Genomic DNA, 14,602 nt, shown 5'->3' with positions numbered 1-14,602 from the left:
TTGCCCATCCTCTGGGCTTTCCCCCGCCTTTCTTTCTCCCTACGCCTCCTGTCCCATGATCCTCTCATATCCCTTTTGCCAATCAGCTGTCCAGCTCTTGGCTCCATCCCTCCCCCTCCTGTCTTCTCCTATCATTTTGGATCTCCCCCTCCCCCTCCAACTTTCAAATCTCTTACTACCTCTTCTTTCAGTTAGTACTGACGAAGGGTCTCAGCCCGAAATGTCGACTGTACAGCTTCTTATAGATGCTGCCTGGCCTGCTGCGTTCACCAGCATTTTTTATGTGTGTTGCTTGAAATTCCAGCAACTGCAGATTTCCTCATGTTTGCATTCTAGAATTACCTATTTGATTCATCATCATTATGTGCCATGTCATATGACATGGGTGATCAAGGTCTATCCATGACCTTAATAGTTACTGGCAAATTTTTCCACAAAATGGTTTTGCCATTACCACCTTATATTCCATCAGGATAGCCACCAACAAGCAGACTTTCTCTTTCTGGTAAACAATTCCAATCTGCACCCCCCCCCCCCCCCACCGTCTTCCACTCTGACCTCTTGCCTCTTCTCACCTGCCCATTACTTCCCCCTGGCTCCCCTTCTCCTTCCTTTTCTCCTATGGTCCACCCTCCGCTCCTGTCAGATTCCTCCTTCTCCAAACCTTGATCTTTCACACCCACTTGGCTTCACCTATCACCTTCTTGCTAACCTCCTTCCTCTCAACTGCACCTCTTTATTCTGGCATCTTTTTTCCTTCCTTCTCAGTGCTGAAGAAGGATCTCAGTTCAAAATGTCAACTCCATAGATGCTGCCTGACCTGCTGAGTTCCTCCAGCATTTTATGTGCGTTTATAAGACAGATAACCCCAGCTATTATCGATACTCTTCAGAGATGTGATTCCAGCTATTATCAACTCAGCAGGTCGGGCAGCATCCGTGGACCAGCGTGTTATGAGTGTTGCTTTGATCCTAGCATTATTATCAATACTCTTCAGAGATTGTCTGCTTGGCGTCAGTGGTCACATAACCAGAACTTGAGTGTTATATGCACCATACGACCATCCACCACCTGCTCCCAAGGCTTCATGTGACCCTGATCAGGGGCTAAGCAGGTGTTTCGCAAGGGCAATCTGCAGGCTAGTGGAGGGAAGGAACGCCTTACACTTCCTTTGGTAGAGATGTATCTGCACCCCACCATGCAATATCTGACTATTAGTCCACATATTTCCTGATGGTTGTTTGTAGCCAATGTGGGGCATATTGATGTACCTGTGATCTAACCTCTTAAGAGCTTCCAGCCAAATTTGGTAACTTGAGCTGAATGTCAGAAGTGATAGGATGACTATGTAGTGATTTTATCAGTTGAAGAACAAAGGTAAATGACAAAGACTCAAAATACTTGGGCACACTTATGAGATTCTCCTCATTTTGACCTTGTCTGCTTTAATTATTCATGCTATTTCCACCTCTGCTCATCACCCTAAATCACAGCTGTAAAGTTACCATTCTTGTCCACCTTTCTTCCTTGGGATTGGCCAACCCTATTCTCAGTTCACAAAGTGGGCGTCCAGGATTAAAGACTGCAGAGTTAAGGGCCCACAGTAAATCAGAATTTGAAATGACCGAAGGTCCTCAATGAGGTGTGATTTCAACCTCTTTATTGGGGGCTATAAAAGACCACTGACAGCTGGGGTCAATGAATCTCACTTTCCTCTCATCCTTTGACCTTCAGGGTCACTAAGTCCAATTATCCTCTGGCCATTTGGCAACATGAACGAAAGGACAGTGGAAAGAGTGTCTGAAAATCCTAACACAAGCCTGTCATCTTCAGTCACTGAAGTGAGGGTCAAAGGGGTCAGACGTGATGAATGCTGATTGCTATTGCTGACGCCAACTGCAATTATATATTTATTGAGTGACGACTTTCCAGAGAGTGCCAGTACCAGAGAAGCTTATTTAATTAAAAATTCTGCATGGCATGCAGTGATTCAGGCCTGCATTTCAGCAACTTGCAACTCTGTAATGCGTTTAGTATAACAGAAATGAACCAAGGCACTGTAATCCAACATGTCTCAACACTAAACTACATAATAGGGCTTTGGGTGAGCTTCTAATGAAGCATCTTAAGGAAGAATATTGGGAGGACATTCCCCAGCTTAAGCGAACAGACCATTGAAGGCTTACTGAAATGAAGTGTTTAACGTTGGTTGCCTGTGAGAGCCGAAGACAGGAGAGCAGACGATAGGTGCTGGTTATAGGGCTGGAGTGCTTTGTGGAGATGGGGAAAAAATGTCAGGCAATTAAAGGGCTAATGTAGCTTGGTGATCAACCAAATGTTGGGTGAATGGGACCCAATGTCACCTGAGATACAAGCAGCAGAATAAATGGGGATGGAATGAAAGAATTTCAAACCAGATTCTTTGAAAGAGACGATGGTTGTGTGCCTGTCCATCTGGTACTGTCCATTATGTGGTTTTTCTCATCTGTGCTTTATTAGAGTACCATGAAACTGAAGAGGATACTGACTGTACACAGTATTAGCAAACCAGGGGCAGACAACAAGAAAACTAAAAATATTTGTGGAAGTTTGCTTTCGGGAACTGGCAATTTGGTCTTTGCTGATGGATTACCTCACTGACTTGAGAATACCAGCCTTACCTCATTTCTGTTCATCATGTATTGCTGACTCAGGTTCATTATCACTGACATATGTCATGAAATTTGTTTTGTGGCAGCAGTGAAGTGAAAAGATATAAAAATTACTATGAGTTGCAATAAGAAATTATGATAGTTCAAAAGAGGAATAATGAAGTAGTGTTTATGAACCATAAAGAAATTTGATGGGGAAGAAGCTATTACTAAAACAGAGTGTGGGTCTTCAGGCTCCTGTACCTCCTTTCCGATGGTAGTAATGAAACGAGGGTATGTCTGAGATGGCGAACGTCCTTGATGATGGATGCTGCTTTCTTTTTTTTTTATATAATTTTTATTGAGTTTTCAAAGTGATACATGAGAAAATAATATCTACCCTCCCCCCTCCCCTTAACCCTCCCCCCGATATATACTCCTACCTAAAGAGAAAAGAAAAAAAGAAAAAAAAAGAACCGCCTGGATATTGGAAGGTTTGCACATGCTCCATGGGGTTAAAAATAAATTTAATATATATTTGTTACTTTCCCCCAAGGAACCAAGATCTTCATCATCGGAGCTATAAATAAGGGCTCCAAATATTCAAAAATGTTTCATATTTATCTCTTAAAATCTAAAACATTACTTAACTTCTCAACTCTCATAGTTCCCTGGGGAATCTCTTTGAACTTCACCATGTTGCTATGTGTTTCCCTCCCAATCATCCAGGCAAAAAGAAAAAAAAGATAGATAAGATACAAAAAAAGAAAAAACAAAATACCCCCCCACTAATGTTGTGAATGAAAAGATTCACAACACTACCCCCCTCCATTTTGCGGGTCGTAGCTATTGCCACGCTTGCACATATGAATAATGTAGCGATTGGTCAGTGTTTCTTCCAGCTCCCCCATAACAAAAAATTGTATATATATAAAAAAAATTAATGTCATTATTCCCAGCTAATATTCCTCAAATTTTAACCTTTCTTCCCCTCCCTCATATAATTAATAATGTATTTATATATTCATCTGCCTAAAAATCCAACAGGCCTAATCCTTGATCCAGTCTTCATCTTCAATCCATCTCGCTCCCCTAGGTTTGTTCTTGCATCTGGTGAATATTCAAAGAATCTCGCACAAACTCCTCCGCTTTCTGGTAATCGTCAAAAAATCTTTTTTCTCCACCGGGCAAAAAAATCTTCAAGGTTGCAGGATAACGCAATATAAATTGATAACCGTGATCCCATAGGGCTTTTTTCACTGGATTAAATTTCTTCCTTCTCTTCAAAAGTTCATAACTTATGTCAGGGTAGAAAAAAATTTTCTTCCCTTCTATCATCAGTGGCCCTTTTCTCTTCTTGGCAGCTCGGGCAGCCGCCTGTAGAATCCTTTCTTTGTCTTGAAATCTTAAGAATTTTATTAAAATTGATCGTGGATATTGGTCATCTTGTGGTTTTGGTCTTAGAGCTCTATGTACCTGCCCAATTTCAATGAATTGGTCTTCCTCTTTCATTTGCAAGGTTTTCAGGATCCATCTTTGAAAAAATTCTATTGGATTATCTCCCTGTATACCTTCTTTAAGACCAACAATTTTAATGTTATTACGTCTACTAAAATTTTCCAACACGTCCACTTTCTCCAAGTCGTTTTCTTTCCGTGTTCCAGACAAGCAGATCATTTTCTGTTTTTTCCACTCCATTGTTAATATGCTCCATTGTTCTTTCCATCTTCTGAAGTTTCTTATCCATTTTATCCTGTCTTTTCATAGCTTTATCATAGCACATCTTCACGTCTCTAAGCTCTGTTCTTAATTTTCTTAGTTCAGCTGTTAATTGCAATAAAGCCTCTCTTATGTCTATGCCATCTCCTTTACTTCCAGTCTCTTCCAGTTCTTCCTCCTCCTCTTCATCTGTATTCTCTGCGATATCCAATTCTGACTCTGAGTCACTTTCAGTTGCAGTGGCCGTCGGTTCTTGTAGTTTAAGTTGTGTCAATTTACGCATGCGTACTTCTTTGCGCATGCGCAATTCCGGCATCTTCTTCTGAGAGACTGCTACCACCGCCATTACTCCCTGTTCTTCTACGCCAGAGATAAAATGCGTCTCAACCGAAGGAGATCCAACCTGAAGCCGAGGCACCATCGCTGCAGTAGGCCCTTTTTTCTTCCCATCTCGCGGCGACTTCACAACAACAGACTTCTTCTGTCGCGGTTTACGAGGCATATCGTAGAGCAGTCTTACGAAGTTTATAAGTAGTTTTCGGAAAGTATTTATTAACTTTACTTTGTTTAAACGGTACTTTGCTGATTTTTTACGGGAGAGCTGGATTTACACGTCTCAATCCCATATCATCACGTGACCCCCCCCCCCCCATGGATGCTGCTTTCTTGAGGCATTGCCTCGCGAAGATGTCCTCGACGGTGGGGAGCCTTGTGGCCACGATGGGGATGGCTGAGTCCTGTACATTGGAGCTTCTGTACCAGGTGGTGATACAACCAGTCAGAATGCTGTCCACCGGACATGCCAAATGTCCTCAAACTCCTGATAAAGTAGAGCCACTGGTGTGCCTTCTTCAAGATTGCATCAATGCATTGGACCCAGCTGCGGGGAAAACCATGTCACAGCTGACTGAGTGAAGAGCAGTGTATTGCTATAATGCCTTCTGCAGCCGACGGGGACATCTATAGACAGTGCTGAAGAAGAACTGGCAAGAGGCAATGAAACACAGTGAAATAGTAGTTCAGTGTGTGAATGTCTTATGAAATATGAAATAGAAAATTACTCCTGCACAAGTTGTCAACCAGGGGTTCCCAATCCTTATTTAATGCCAGTGAACCTTACAATTAACTGAAGGGTCCATGGACTCCTAGTGGGGAACCCCTGAAACTGACCATTACACATCACGAGACCACACCAGAGGACTTGGTTAAATGTTTACTGATAGATGTTTAACACACCAGGCACAAGAGAATTCTATATCTGCCAGATCATCTTTGGAATGAGCGACAGGCAAAATGCTGGAAGAACTCAGCAGGTCAAGTAGCATCTATGGAGAGGAATCAACAGTGGATGGTTCGGGCTGTGACCCTTCACAACTGGAAAAGAAGCGGCAAGAAGCCAGAATAAGTAAGTGGGGAGGGGGGAGGGGAAAGAAATACAAGCTGGGAGGTGATAGGTGAGACCAGGTGAGGGGAAGGTGAAGGAGAGGGGGAAGGAGGGATGAATTGAGAAGCTGGGAAGTGATAGGTGAGACCAGGTGAGGGGGGAAGGTGAAGGAGAGGGAGAAGGAGGGATGAAGTGAGAAGCTGGGAGGTGATAGGTGAGACCGGGTGAGGGGGGGAAGGTGAAGGAGAGGGGGAAGGAGGGATGAAGTGAGAAGCGGGGAAGTGATAGGTGAGACCGGGTGAGGGGGGGAAAGTGAAGAAGAGGGGGAAGGAGGGATGAAGTGAGAAGCTGGGAGGTGATAGGTGAGACCAGGTGAGGGGGGGAAGGTGAAGAAGAGGGGGAAGGAGGTATGAAGTGAGAAGCTGGGAGGTGATAGGTGAGACCGGGTGAGGGGGGGAAGGTGAAGGAGAGGGAGAAGGAGTGATGAAGTGAGAAGCTGGGAGGTGATAGGTGAGACCGGGTGAGGGGGGGAAAGTGAAGAAGAGGGGGAAGGAGGGATGAAGTGAGAAGCTGGGAGGTGATAGGTGAGACCAGGTGAGGGGGGGAAGGTGAAGAAGAGGGGGAAGGAGGGATGAAGTGAGAAGCTGGGAGGTGATAGGTGAGACCGGGTGAGGGGGGGAAGGTGAAGGAGAGGGAGAAGGAGTGATGAAGTGAGAAGCTGGGAGGTGATAGGTGAGACCAGGTGAGGGGGGGAAGGTGAAGGAGAGGGGGAAGGAGTGATGAAGTGAGAAGCTGGGAGGTGATAGGTGAGACCAGGTGAGGGGGGGAAGGTGAAGGAGAGGGGGAAGGAGGGATGAAGTGAGAAGCTGGGAGGTGATAGGTGGAAAGGTAAAGGGCTGAAGAAGTAAGAATCTGATGGGGGAGGAGACTGGACCATGGAGAATGGGCAAGAGGAGGGGCACCCGAAAGAACTGATGGGCAGGAGAGGAGAGGAGAGGAGGCGAGATAGGATGTGAGCCAGAATGGGGAATGGAAAAAGAGAGAAGGAGGGAGAGGCGAGAAATTACCGGAAGTAGCTACTATCTTGTTTCTAGTATATTTCACTCACAAATTTATAGAGTTTAACTGATTGCTGTTGGGGGTAGAATTGTTTTCAGTCCCTCTTGGAGAGTATAGAGCTTTTAGAATAGCCACTCAATCAGATTCTTGTCATTATCAATGTTCTTGCTGCGTTTCCTTGGATGCAAAAAGCACTTACGTCAAAATTTACTTTGTAACAGACTGGTTGACATCTTACTGATCACCGAATTACTGTTTCATAGCTGCAGATTTGCTCTAGTTAAGTGTTCAGACAAGGGGGAGGATGGCACTAACCTTGAGTACCACAAGTCAGGGAACATCAAGAGCTGAAATGGTATCAAGTAAAAGCTTGATTTATCCAACTCACCTTGACCCTGTCATCTTATTCTGTAATGCACCCTGCAACATTGATCATAAACTGTGAGACAGAAACCGGCAATAATCACTCAGGGCGCTCTTTAGTACAACTGGATCTTTGAATCCACATGAAAGGGCAAGAGTGACCCAGGTTTCTGACAAAATGGCTGAGGACTCCATTGCTGCGACCATGCAACCTGCTGATAGAATGGATCAAAAATAATTAAAGTTCAACGGGAAACACGGAGAAAACTCACCTTACTGCTGGACTGGCTCTGAGGCTGTGGCCTGCAGTCACCGGCTGCCGGACTGACTCTGCGGCTGTGGCCTCAGTCTTGGAGACCCTGTAGTTCGTGTTCTGTGTGTTATGTTTACTTTTTTTTTGTTTGCACGATTTGTTCTTTTCTTTCTCTCCACAGACTGGGTGTTTGACAGTCTTTTTTAATGGCTTCTAATGTGTTTCTATGTTTTGTGGCTGCCTACAAGAAGAAAAATCTCAAGGTTGGACATACTTTGGTAATAAATGTACTTTGAAGACTCGGTGAGATTAGTTAGGACTTCCACCTATTTCAGAAGTTTGAAGGTTCAAGTACGTTGAGAATTCTGAGCCTGTTATATGGGTTAACACTCTAGTGCAGTGCCCTGTAGCACTGTCAAAAAGTGTTCTAAACAAGATGTTATACCAAGGTAACTTAAATCTCAAATTGATGCAACATTTCCCACAGCGCTTTTGTAGTGTGAGCAGAGTTATTCCAATGGCTTTATGAACTTGAGAATATTGGCATTATCTCATTCCTGTTTATGATTCTTTGGATATTATATTTTCCTGGACTCAGAAGTTCAAATTCATACTGGGTTTACTATCAAAGTGCATCTCCCCATTTGCCCAGTAGCGTAGTGGTTAACACAACACGGTACAGAGCAGGCAACCCAGGTTCAGTTCCTGCCACTGCCTGTAAGGGGTTTGTATGTTCTACCCATGACGGTGTGGGTTTCCTCCGGGTGCTGTGGTTTCCTTCCACAGTTCAAAGACGTACCGGTTGGAAGGTTAATTGGTCATTATAAATTGTCTCGTGATTAGGCTCGGATTAAGTTGGGGGATTGCTGGGTGGCGTGGTTTGAAGGGCCAACTCTAAGCTGTATCTCAATAAATAAATATTTCACCATCTGGATGTAATATCACAGGATAAACAAGCAAGAACAACTTGCTTAATAGATATAGGCATTCCAAACACACATAGCATGCAGAAATCAATAAGCAAAAAACATCAGAAATGTGCTGAATTGAAAGGGGGAAATGAAAGACTATGGAATATGAGCAAGATATGCATTGTCCTGATAGCAATATCGACAACTGGTATCATCCCAAAGTCATTACACAATTGCTTTAAGACAATTAGGGTTACGCAGTAATATCTAAGCAAATCTTCAGAAAGCCACAATACTAAATGCCACTAGAACAGTTGGAAAGTTCCTAGCAATTGAGAAATGAGTGTGTATGCCGTTCTACCAGCTTAAGCTCAGAAAAAAATATGGATTAATATTAAGAACGTGAGTTGTCGAGTCTATGAAAGTGAGTCCATAAGTTGTGGAATCAGTTTAGCGTTGAGATGAGTGAAGTTATCTACACTGCTTCAAGAGCCTGGTGGTTGTAGGGTAATAACTGCTCCTGAACCTGGTGGTGTGGGGCCTAAAGCTCCTGTACCTACCTCCTGCCTGATGGCAGCAGCAAGAAGAGAGCATGGTCTCAATAGCGGCAGTGACCACAATGAAAATGGTGTAAAGTCCAATGGAACATTTTGAAGGGCAAGGTGTAAAATCAAATTCTCATTTAGTTTCTTCATGGTAATAAAATTAAGGTCAACTGGTGTGGGTAGACTGAGGGAAATGAATGAGGGTAAGAAAGACTTGCTATTATAATTCATTGGAACATGGAGCAGATTTTACAACCACAGAAATTTCCAAGCACTCTGCACCCACCCAGTTAAATTCTCTTTAAAGTGTAATCACTATTCAAGTGTTTTAAATAAACAGTGGGAACGAATTTGTATCACGTAATGCTGGGGGAACTTAGCAGGAGAGGAATAAACAGTTTAAGTTTCAGGCCGACACCCTTCAGGAATAGAAAGGAAGGGGGAAGAGGCCAGAATAAGAAGGTGAAGGGAGGGGAAGTTGGCAGGTAACAGGTGAAACCAGGTGAGGGGGAAAGTAGATGGGGGAGGGGTTGAAGTCAGAAACTGGGAGGTGACAGGTACAAAAGGTAAAGGAATGAAGAAGGAGGAATCTTGATCGGAGAAGAGAGTGAACTTTGGCTGACAGGGAAAGAGGAGGAGCACCAGTGGAAGATGACAGGTAGGTGATTAGAAGAGAAGGGGTAACAATGGAGCCGGAATGGAGAAAGAGAAGGGAAGGAGGAGAAATTACTGGAAGCTAGAGAAATCAATGTTCATGTCATCAGGTTGGAGACTACCCAGATGGAATATGAAGTGTTGCTTCTCCAGCCTGAGTGTGGCCTCATCATTGCACCAAAGGAGGCCATGGATCAACTGGTCAGAATGGGGATTGGAATTAAACTGGTTGACCACTGGGAAAACCTACCTCTGGGTGGAGCAAAGGTGCTCAACCAGTTTTTAAACAGGACTCCTGAAGGGTCTCAGCCCAAAACATCGACTGTACTCTTTTCTATAGATGCAGCCTGGCCTGCTGAGTTCCTCCAGCATTTTGTGTGTGTTGCTTTGATTTCCAGCATCTGCAGATTCTCTCTTGTTAGTGAAAAGCTTGTCTTGCACACTGTTCATACAGATCAAACCATTCCACAGTGCATTGAGAAAGTACAAGGTAAAACAATAGCAATTCAGAATAAAGTGTGAAGAAAAAAGGATCAGCCATGATGGAACGGCAGAGCAGACTCGATGGGCCAAATGGCCTAATTCTGCTCCTATGTCTTGTGGTCTTGTGGTAGGAGCTACTGGAAGAGTGCAGTGCAGGTAAATGAGAAAATACAAGGTCACAATGAGGTAGATCGTGAGGTCAACGATCCATATCATACGACAGTGGGATTGGAACTGTCCTTGAACCCGGTAGTATGTGTTTTCAGGCTTTTGTATTTTTGACCGATGGGCGAAAGGAGAAGGGAGAATATTCACAATGTGTGGAGTCTTTATGCTGGTTGCTTTACGGAGTCAGTGAGAAGTGTAGACAGAGTCCACAGATGGGAGGCAGGTCCACAGAGGAAGGCTGAAAATCTGGTTGAATGGTACCACAACATCAGTTTCTCACTCAGCATCGGCAAAACCAAAGATTTGATTATTGACTACAGGAGGAAGAAACGCGGGATCCATGAGCCAATCCTCATTATGGGATCGGAGGAGGAGAGGGTCAGTAACATTAAATTCCTCGATGTTGTAAAATCAGCACCAAAGTGCCATCACAAAGGAGGCATGGCAGCACCTCTCGAAGCTTATGAAGATTCACCATGTCATCTAAAACTTTGAGAAACTTTACAGATGCACAGTGGAGAGTATCCTGACTGGTTGCATCACAGCCTGGTATGGAAACACCAATGCCCAAGTGAGGTGCTGAGCTGTGTCCACAGCTCGACAGTTCTTGTGGTTATGTGCAGAGCAGTTACCCAACCAAGCTGTATGCATCCAGACAATGTTTTTTTTACCCAAATTCATTTTACTATCAAAGTACATACATAAACGACTTTGAGATTGATTTCTTGGAGGTGTTTACAGGACAAATAGAAATACAATGGAATTTCATGAAAAATTCTATGGTACATTGGTAAGGGTTGATGGGAACGTGACAAATTCCTTTAGTGTCCTGAGGAAGTAGAAACATTGGTGAGCTTTCATGGCTGTGACATAAATGTAGTTGGACCAGGCAGGCTATTGGTGAATTTGAAGCTCTCGACACTGTTGATGTGGACAGGATAATGCACATTGTCCTCTTTCTAATTCCTTTTTTAAAGTAAAAAGCTTTTTACAGTAAAATTCTTAGCTTCCCACACAAGATGCCGGAGGAACTCAGCAGGTCAGGCAGCATTTGAACAAATGACATTTCAGACGGAGCCCCACTTCAGGACAGGAAGGGAATGGGAAAAATAAAATTAAAAGGAGGACAGAGGCGAAGTAGTACAAGTTGGAAGGTGGTACAGTGGATGAGAATGTGAAAGGTCAAGGGCTGGAGAAGGGGGAATCAGATAGGAAAGGAGGGTGGACCATGGGTGAAAGGGAAGAAGGATGGGACTCGGGGCGAGGTGATAGACAAGTGCAGAGAGGAGGGAAAGGGCCAGAGTGGGACCAGAAGAGGGAAGGGAAAAAGAGAGAATAATATATCAGCTTTCTGTATCTATGGAGATGTGTAACTATATCGATACTGCCAATAACTGATGTCTAGAGATTCAAACTGATTCATTGCCGACCATGTTTTTTTTTAATCATTTAGATCCCCTAGCTCCCTCTGAGTTACCCCAGCTCCATTCTGGGTTGGTGTGTTCTATTACATACTCACAAATAAATGTCAGTTTTCTCTGTATAGCATACAGATTTTGAAAGCTGGATTCTTAAAGCAAAATGCATGATAAAATGCATTGCCATAGATTTATTAGTGTATGTAAATTTGCAAGAAAAAGTGATTCCTCTATGTAGGTGTTTCAGGTTTTTATATTTTTTTTCTTGACTATTATCAGTTAAAGCCCAAAAGTTGAAACACTGTTATTCTGCATCATGAGTTCTGTGTAAAGCAACAAGTTTGTAGTTAACGTACCGTTAACATTGATCTTTGTTCTTCTCTCCTAACTATGTCCTTACTAAATGAAGGGTGGAGTCAGCAAACTTGACTGTGGTGTCATTCACTATAAAAAGCAGAAATTATATAGCATGAGAGGCGCATTGAAGCGGTTTAGAAGGAATTGGGAGTAATTGTGGGCTGAGATATTTCGGCTTCATACTCTCCAAACTTTAGTTGTTTTCTTTCCCCCCGAAACCAACTCATAAAGAGAAGCATTTTGGTATCGCTGAACAAAAAGGAGTAAGTGAGTCGGGGAATGAAGGAAGGTGAAATGATATTTACTTTTATTTTAAATATCATGTTGAAATGTTTGCTGTCTTTTGCACACTGGTCAAATGCCTAAGTTGGTGGGGTGTTTCATTGTCTATTATGGATTTATTGAGAATGATGACAAGAAAATGAATCTCAGGGTTTTATATGGTGACGTGTATGGACTTTGACCTTTGAAAATGTTTCTGGATGGGCTGTGTTTAGAGAGCTGATGAAAGTAGCATCTGGAAGACTGTGTGCAGGTCTTGGCACCACTGAACATAGGGAGGGATGTTGAGTGAGCGCAGGGAAGATTTATCACAATGATAACTGAACACCACGGTGAAAACGGAAATTAGTCAACTTCTCGTTATACAGTATTCTCTGCAATTTAAATGTTAGAATCAGAATGGGTTTAATGTCATTGGCATATGTTGCAAGATTTATTGTTTTTTGGTAACAGTACATTTCAATATACAATAAAAACTGTGAATTACTGTCCTTGATGCTACGGAGGCTAGTGCCCATGATAGAGCCGACTAAGTTTAGATGTCCAGTATAATCAAAGGTTTTGAAACTTTAAGGAGATTGTGGAGAGAGTCTGTTTTTGATTCAGTGATATGGGAATTGGGACCTTCCATAAATGGACAAGGTGTTTTCTGCAAATGGCATCTCAAACTGGTTCAGTTGTTCACTTTGATCTCAGACTGAGATTTTTGTCAACCGGAGAGATCAGTCTGGGATGTGGAGCTGTGATGTTGGTCAGCCATATCATTGAGTGAGAGAGCTGGTGTAAGGGATTGAAAAACCCATTCCTGTTCCCATGTCAGATGGAGATAGGAAAGGTAAGTTAGTATAGAGTGAAGTTATTAACTCATTCTAGTTTAAGGCAGTTTTAGGATAGTGAAGGAAAAGGATAGGACAAGTCCATGGGTTAGGGTCCTAAATTGGAGCAGGGCTAATTTAGGGAGAATATTACAAAGATGGTGGGGAAAGGGGGAATGAGACAAAGGCATTTGAAGATGAATTGTCAAACTTAGGATGTGATGCTATGAACCAATAATTATTAGTAATGAGATGTGATGGATACTTGCAACAATACAGACAATAGAATTCTGTGAGAACACAAAATTTCCATTTTACTCTATTTAATGGCTTGACATCTAATAGACATCGTTTGTGTTTTTAACATCTTTGATCTTAAATCTCTGAAATGTCTCCAGTATCTTTCAGTAATATTCAATGCTGGTAGTTACAGCATTTCCCTCCCAGAATGGTTACATTCGGCCCATTGTGTCAGTGTTATTGCTCTACCAGATCAACTCTCATTTTCCACCCATTCCCTTGCCTCAGAGTCACAGGTAAACAGGAGAGCGAAGAGAGTCTGAAATGTACCTGGTAGGGAAAGAGAAGGAAAATCTCAAGAAGTTCCATTAAAAGTAAAAGAATGGATAGAGAGAGAGTAGGTTCATTTAGAGTTCAGTCTTGATATATTCTTAATCTTTTTATAGACATTAAGGGATTTACTCATCCCTGACCTCCTAAACCCAATGTAGCTTCATCTATTTTGACCATAACCTCAATACCTCTTGTCCATCAGGATTCCCTAAACCCAGCAGGTTTACCCTTCACCATAACAGGAACAGGTTACCACTGAGCTCTTGATATCTTGGTCTGGAAATCCTCCTGCTTGCCGTTCTTTCCTTTACCTTCAAATATACTCTCCCAATCAACCTAATTCCCTCAAAATTAGCCCAACTTCAATTTAGGACCCTAACCCATGGACTTGCCCTGTCCTTGTCCTTCAGTATCCTAAAACTGCCTTAAACTAGAATGAGTTAATATTAACATTTGGATCTATAAACGTCGGAAAGAGGAGCAGCTATTGGGCATGTCGGACTTTGAAACTGTTCCATGCTTTAGAATAAATTTGTTTACTGTGTTTGCTCTTGTTGCCATGTCAAGTAATTAGGTAAAGAAAGCAAGAAATCCATTGAGGCAGAAAATGAAAGACCATATGGAGCAAGCTGTATAATTTAAAAATTGGTGAAGGAAGAGGGAGCAGCGAATAAATGTACAGGAATGTTTGAAAACGGTGAAACAAGTTAACAAGGCTGTTTATAAATACCTACAGGAAGCTGCTGGGCTTTCCAGACGGAGACTGGGTTCTCTAATGGATGGTGCTTTACAAGCCTCAGAAAGACAGCATCTGGAGCATTGTGTTCAGCTCTTGGCAGTGTTGGATGTTAGGAAGGACGTTAGTCTGGGTGTGAATGCAGGAAAAATGAATTACATTTTTTATAAATTTGTTAGTCCTTCAGAGGAGCATTGTATTCCTTTAAGGACGCCGTACTTAGGAAGGATGTCAGGTCCTCAAGAGACTGTT

The 14,602-nt window shown here is 42.7% G+C and overlaps 1 protein-coding gene across 2 annotated transcripts in view; it reads left to right on the top strand.

Moving 5' to 3' along the window:
- The window catches only part of fam110d (family with sequence similarity 110 member D), a 49,750-nt gene that overhangs the window by 28,224 nt on the left and 6,924 nt on the right, over positions 1 to 14,602 (top strand). The window contains exon 1 of one of the 2 annotated variants that reach the window (XM_072246992.1): positions 5,734 to 5,754. The exons of the other annotated variant lie outside the window; for it this stretch is intronic. The gene's annotated coding sequence lies outside the window, so the exon portion shown is untranslated. Of the gene's footprint in view, positions 1 to 5,733; positions 5,755 to 14,602 lie in introns of those variants that run through there. 2 annotated transcript variants of the gene reach the window in all.

This window comes from Mobula birostris, chromosome 30 (genome assembly GCF_030028105.1).
Source record: "Mobula birostris isolate sMobBir1 chromosome 30, sMobBir1.hap1, whole genome shotgun sequence".
In the NCBI taxonomy this organism is placed as follows: Eukaryota; Metazoa; Chordata; class Chondrichthyes; order Myliobatiformes; family Myliobatidae; genus Mobula; species Mobula birostris.
This window is presented reverse-complemented; position numbering and strand designations above follow the sequence as displayed.